Below are 6,561 nucleotides of genomic sequence, written 5' to 3'. Positions count from 1 at the left end.
TAGGGGACAAGGTTGTCAGGCAGGCTTTCAGGGAGCTAGGATGGAAGCTCAGAACGAGAACAAACAGAGTTGTTATCTCTGGGTTGTTGCCCGTGCCACGTGATAGTGAGATGAGGAATAGGGAGAGAGAGCAATTAAACACGTGGCTACAGGGATGGTGCAGGCGGGAGGGATTCAGATTTCTGGATAACTGGGGCTCTTTCTGGGGAAGGTGGGATCTCTACAGACAGGATGGTCTACATCTGAACCTGAGGGGCACAAATATCCTGGGGGGGAGATTTGTTAGTGCTCTTTGGGGGGTTTAAACTAATGCAGCAGGGGCATGGGAACCTGGATTGTAGTTTTCGGGTAAGGGAGAATGAGAGTATAGAGGTCAGGAGCACAGATTTGACGTCGCAGGAGGGGGCCAGTGTTCAGGTAGGTGGCTTGAAGTGTGTCTACTTCAATGCCAGGAGTATACGAAATAAGGTAGGGGAACTGGCAGCATGGGTTGGTACCTGGGACTTCGATGTTGTGGCCATTTCGGAGACATGGATAGAGCAAGAGCAGGGACAGGAATGGATGTTGCAGGTTCCGGGGTTTAGGTGTTTTAGTAAGCTCAGAGAAGGAGGCAAAAGAGGGGGAGGTGTGGCGCTGCTAGTCAAGAGCAGTATTACGGTGGCGGAGAGGATGCTAGATGGGGACTCATCTTCCGAGGTAGTATGGGCTGAGGTTAGAAACAGGAAAGGAGAGGTCACCCTGTTGGGAGTTTTCTATAGGCCTCCAAATAGTTCTAGGGATGTAGAGGAAAGGATGGCGAGGATGATCCTGGATAAGAGCGAAAGTAACAGGGTAGTTATTATGGGAGACTTTAACTTTCCAAATATTGACTGGAAAATATATAGTTCGAGTACATTAGATGGGTCGCTTTTTGTACAGTGTGTGCAGGAGGGTTTCCTGACACAATATGTTGACAGGCCAACAAGAGGCGAGGCCACGTTGGATTTGGTTTTGGGTAATGAACCAGGCCAGGTGTTGGATTTGGAGGTAGGAGAGCACTTTGGGGACAGTGACCACAATTCGGTGACGTTTACGTTAATGATGGAAAGGGATAAGTATACACCGCAGGGCAAGAGTTATAGCTGGGGGAAGGTCAATTATGATGCCATTAGATGTGACTTGGGGGGGATAAGGTGGAGATGTAGGCTGCAAGTGTTGGGCACACTGGATAATTGGAGCTTGTTCAAGGATCAGCTACTGCGTGTTCTTGATAAGTATGTACCGGTCAGGCAGGGAGGAAGGCGTAGAGCGAGGGAACCGTGGTTTACCAAAGAAGTGGAATCTCTTGTTAAGAGGAAGAAGGAGGCCTATGTGAAGATGAGGTGTGAAGTTTCAGTTGGGGCGATGGATAGTTACAAGGTAGCGAGGATGGATCTAAAGAGAGAGCTAAGACGAGCAAGGAGGGGACATGAGAAGTATTTGGCAGGTAGGATCAAGGAAAACCCAAAAGCTTTCTATAGGTATGTCAGGAATAAGCGAATGACTAGGGAAAGAGTAGGACCAGTCAAGGACAGGGATGGGAAGTTGTGTGTGGAGTCTGAAGAGATAGGCGAGATACTAAATGAATATTTTTCGTCAGTATTCACTCAGGAAAAAGATAATGTTGTGGAGGAGAATGCTGAGACCCAGGCTATTAGAATAGATGGCATTGAGGTACGTAGGGAAGAGGTGTTGGCAATTCTGGACAGGCTGAAAATAGATAAGTCCCCGGGGCCTGGTGGGATTTATCCTAGGATTCTCTGGGAGGCCAGGGAAGAGATTGCTGGACCTTTGGCTTTGATTTTTATGTCACCATTGGCTACAGGAATAGTGCCAGAGGACTGGAGGACAGCAAATATGGTCCCTTTGTTCAAAAAGAGGAGCAGAGACAAACCCCGGCAACTATAGACCGGTGAGCCTCACGTCTGTAGTGGGTAAAGTCTGAGGGGATTATAAGAGACAAGATTTATAATCATCTAGATAGGAATAATATGATCAGGGATAGTCAGCATGGCTTTGTGAAGGGTAGGTCATGCCTCACAAACCTTATCGAGTTCTTTGAGAAGGTGACTGAACAGGTAGACGAGGGTAGAGCAGTTGATGTGGTGTATATGGATTTCAGTAAAGCGTTTGATAAGGTTCCCCACGGTAGGCTATTGCAGAAAATACGGAGGCTGGGGATTGAGGGTGATTTAGAGATGTGGATCAGAAATTGGCTAGCTGAAAGAAGACAGAGGGTGGTGGTTGATGGGAAATGTTCAGAATGGAGTTCAGTTACAAGTGGAGTACCACAAGGATCTGTTCTGGGGCCGTTGCTGTTTGTCATTTTTATCAATGACCTAGAGGAAGGCGCAGAAGGGTGGGTGAGTAAATTTGCAGACGACACTAAAGTCGGTGGTGTTGTCAACAGTGTGGAAGGATGTAGCAGGTTACAGAGGGACATAGATAAGCTGCAGAGCTGGGCTGAGAGGTGGCAAATGGAGTTTAATGTAGAGAAGTGTGAGGTGATTCACTTTGGAAGGAATAACAGGAATGCGGAATACCTGGCTAATGGTAAAGTTCTTGGAAGTGTGGATGAGCAGAGGGACCTAGGTGTCCATGTACATAGATCCCTGAAAGTTGCCACCCAGGTGGATAGGGTTGTGAAGAAGGCCTATGGAGTGTTGGCCTTTATTGGTAGAGGAATTGAGTTCCGGAGTCAGGAGGTCATGTTGCAGCTGTACAAAACTCTGGTACGGCCGCATTTGGAGTATTGCGTACAGTTCTGGTCACCGCATTATATGAAGGACGTGGAGGCTTTGGAGCGGGTGCAGAGGAGATTTACCAGGATGTTGCCTGGTATGGAGGGAAAATCTTATGAGGAAAGGCTGATGGACTTGAGGTTGTTTTCGTTGGAGAGAAGAAGGTTAAGAGGAGACTTAATAGAGGCATACAAAATGATCAGGGGGTTAGATAGGGTAGACTTCTCCCGCGGATGGAAATGGCTGGCACGAGGGGACATAACTTTAAACTGAGGGGTAATAGATATAGGACAGAGGTCAGAGGTAGGTTCTTTACGCAAAGAGTGGTGAGGCCGTGGAATGCCCTACCTGCTACAGTAGTGAACTCGCCAACATTGAGGGCATTTAAAAGTTTATTGGATAAACATATGGATGATAATGGCATAGTGTAGGTTAGATGGCTTTTGTTTCGGTGCAACATCGTGGGCCGAAGAGCCTGTACTGCGCTGTATCGTTCTATGTTCTAATGCGGATATCGCAAAGGCCACGATGCACGCAATTGACGAGTCCCTCCCCTTCCAAGTCGAGAGCGACGCATCCGATGTAGCTCTGGCGGCCACTCTCAACCAAGCGGGCAGACCCGTGGCCTTTTTCTCCGGACCCTCCACGCCTCAGAAATCCGCCACTCCTCAGTGGAAAAGGAAGCCCAAGTCATAGTGGAAGCTGTGCGACATTGGAGGCATTACCTGGCCGGCAGGAGATTCACTCTCCTCACTGACCAACGGTCGGTAGCCTTTCTGTTCGATAATGCACAGCGGGGCAAAATCAAGAATGACAAGATGTTGAGGTGGAGGATTGAGCTCTCCACCTATAACTATGAGGTCTTGTATCGTCCCGGAAAGCTGAACGAGCCGTCCGATGCCCTATCCCGCGGTACATGTGCCAATGCACAAGTAGACCGCCTCCAAGCCCTCCACGAGGACCTCTGCCACCCAGGGGGTCACTCGATTCTACCATTTCATAAAGTCCCGCAACCTCCCCTTCTCTGTGGAGGAGGTCCGTACAGTCACCAGGAACTGCCAGATCTGCGCAGAGTGCAAACCACACTTTTTCAGGCCAGATAGAGCGCAACTGATAAAGGCTTCTCATCCCTTTGAACGCCTCAGTTTGGATTTCAAAGGCCCCCTCTCCTCCACCGACCGCAAGGCATACTTCCTGAACGTGGTGGACGAGCACTCCCGTTTCCCCTTCGCCATTCCCTGCCCCGACATGACAGCGGCCACAGTCATTAAAGCTCTCGGCACCATCTTTACACTGTTCAGTTTCCCCGCGTACATCCATAGCGACAGGGGGTCCTCCTTCATGAGCAACGGGCTGCGTCAGTTCCTGCTCAGCAAGGGCATTGCCTCGAGCAGGACGACCAGCTACAACCCCCGGGGGAACGGTCAGGTAGAAAGGGAGAACGGTACGGTCTGGAAGACCGTCCTACTGGCACTATGGTCCAGAGATCTCCCAGTTTCCCGGTGGCAGGAAGTCCTCCCGGATGCCCTCCACTCCATCCGGTCGCTGCTGTGTACCACCACTAACCAAACGCCGCACGAGCGCCTCCTTGTCTTCCCTAGGAAGTCCTCCTCCGGAACGTCGCTGCCGACCTGGCTGGCAGCCCCAGGACCCACCTTGCTCCGAAAGCATGTGCGGGCGCACAAATCGGACCCGTTGGTCGAGAGGGTTCACCTTCTCCACGCAAACCCGACGGCCGACAGGACACAGTCTCCCTGCGGGACCTGGCGTCCGCCGGAAACACACACACACTCCCAACACCGATCACCCCCTCCCTGCCACCGGCACACCCCATGACCGCCCCCTTCCCGGGTGGATCGGTCCTCCTCCCGTGCCCGCCCAGGAGCAAAGAAACAGGAACGAACAGCGCAACACTCCCAGAGACGACAGTGCCCGAGCAAGCACCTGCACCACCACCGCGGTAGGCTGAGGCGATCGACAAGGACGACCAGGGCACCCGCTCGACTCGTGGAATCCGCGTGACACCAAAAACAAAAACCTTGTTGTAAATAATTCTGACACAAACTTGTACATAGTTAACTGTTGGGCTAAATGCATAGCCACTGTTCGAAATTTGTTCCAGGACCAGCCTTGTAAACCCCTACCACCATGCGAACCACCACCCCGCCGGGTTCTTTTTTAACAAGGGGTGAATGTGGTGGTATGTATTAGGGGTAATATGGTACCTGTGAAGCCGAGAGGCTATTGGCTGACAGGTCCCGGGTCCTGGTTGGATCTGCCGCCTTCTGGCTCTGCCCTGAAGGCGGAGTATAAGAGCTCGAGTTCTCCCAGCAGCCGCACTCTGTAACTGAGCTGCTGAGGAACAAGTTTTGCTTAATAAAGCCTCGATAGACTTCATCACTTCTCGACTTGTGTAAGTCATTGTGCGCTACACCACTGCTGGGGGAAACTACTCCTCCAACATTCACTGACACCTTGTCATTAAAATCCCACCCAGTATCGGTTAAAAAGAGCTCTTTTTTGTGCTTCAAGCAGGAGCTGCCCTGTGTCTGCCCACTCACACTATGGTCACCACCGGAAGTCGTCTGTGATGTTTTCTGGCAGAAAACCTTGTCGGCCAAGAGGTCCGTGACCAACCTCCATGAGGGGCATTGGGCATGGCCTGTTACCAACCTCACATCCATGTAATGTGGAAAGTGAAACCAAAGAGAAGATGCTGGAAACTCTCAGCAGGTTTGGCAGCATCTGTAGGGAGAGAAAAGAGCTAACATTTCGAGTCCAGATGACCCTTTGTCAAAGATCTTCTCTTTGGTTTCAGATTCTAGCATCCGCAGTAATTTGCTTTTATATAATGTGTAAAGTGGTTGGAGATGTCACTCGCAGAGTATTCCAATCTTACTATTTCTGGAGGCACCGATTATGGTATATGGGTGAGAAGAATGAGATTTCCTTCTCATCTGGGTGCAGGAACCACCATGGGTACACTGCCCCATGTGCTCCATGAACGTTCCCAGTTCCCTAACCATGCCTGTCTTTTATTCCATTCTGGGGTTTGATCGGTAGGTCAATGGGTCTTTTACGCAGTTAAAGTCCCCCCATGATCTTTTTAAAAAATATATTTATTAAAGTTTTTTAACACAATTTTTCTCCCTTACAAACAATAACCCCCCACCTCGTAACAAAAAAAAAACGAGAAATCGTGCAGAGCAAGATATATACATGGCAAAATGATATATTTACACAGCTTTGTACACTGGCCCTCACCCGTACGTGCCAGTTTCCCCAACCCTTCATGTTATCTCTTGCTCATCCTCCCTCCCAGGCAGTCCCCCCTTACCCCCCCCCTCCCCCCCCCCTCCCAGGATGTCCCCTCCACCCCCCCTCCCCCCAAAGTTACTGCTGCTGCTAGATAGACCTTCCTCTAACGCTCCGCGAGATAGTCTAGGAACGGTTGCCACCGCCTGTAGAACCCCTGCGCAGACTCTCTCAAGGCAAACTTAATCCTCTCCAACTTTATCAACCCAGCCATATCATTTATCCAGGCCTCCAGGCTGGGGGGCTTCGCCTCCTTCCACATTAGCAAGATCCTTCGCCGGGCTACTAGGGACGCAAAGGCCAGAATGCCGGCCTCTTTCGCCTCCTGCACTCCCGGTTCGTCCACTACTCCAAATATTGCTAGCCCCCACCTTGGCTTGACCCGGACTTTCACCACCTGAGATATTGCTCCCGCCACTCCTCTCGAGAACCCCTCCAGTGCCGGGCATGACCAAAACATTTGGACATGGTTCGCCGGGCTCCCTGA

This window comes from Scyliorhinus torazame, chromosome 15 (genome assembly GCF_047496885.1).
Source record: "Scyliorhinus torazame isolate Kashiwa2021f chromosome 15, sScyTor2.1, whole genome shotgun sequence".
Lineage (NCBI taxonomy): Eukaryota > Metazoa > Chordata > Chondrichthyes > Carcharhiniformes > Scyliorhinidae > Scyliorhinus > Scyliorhinus torazame.
Note: the sequence above shows the minus strand (reverse complement) of the source record.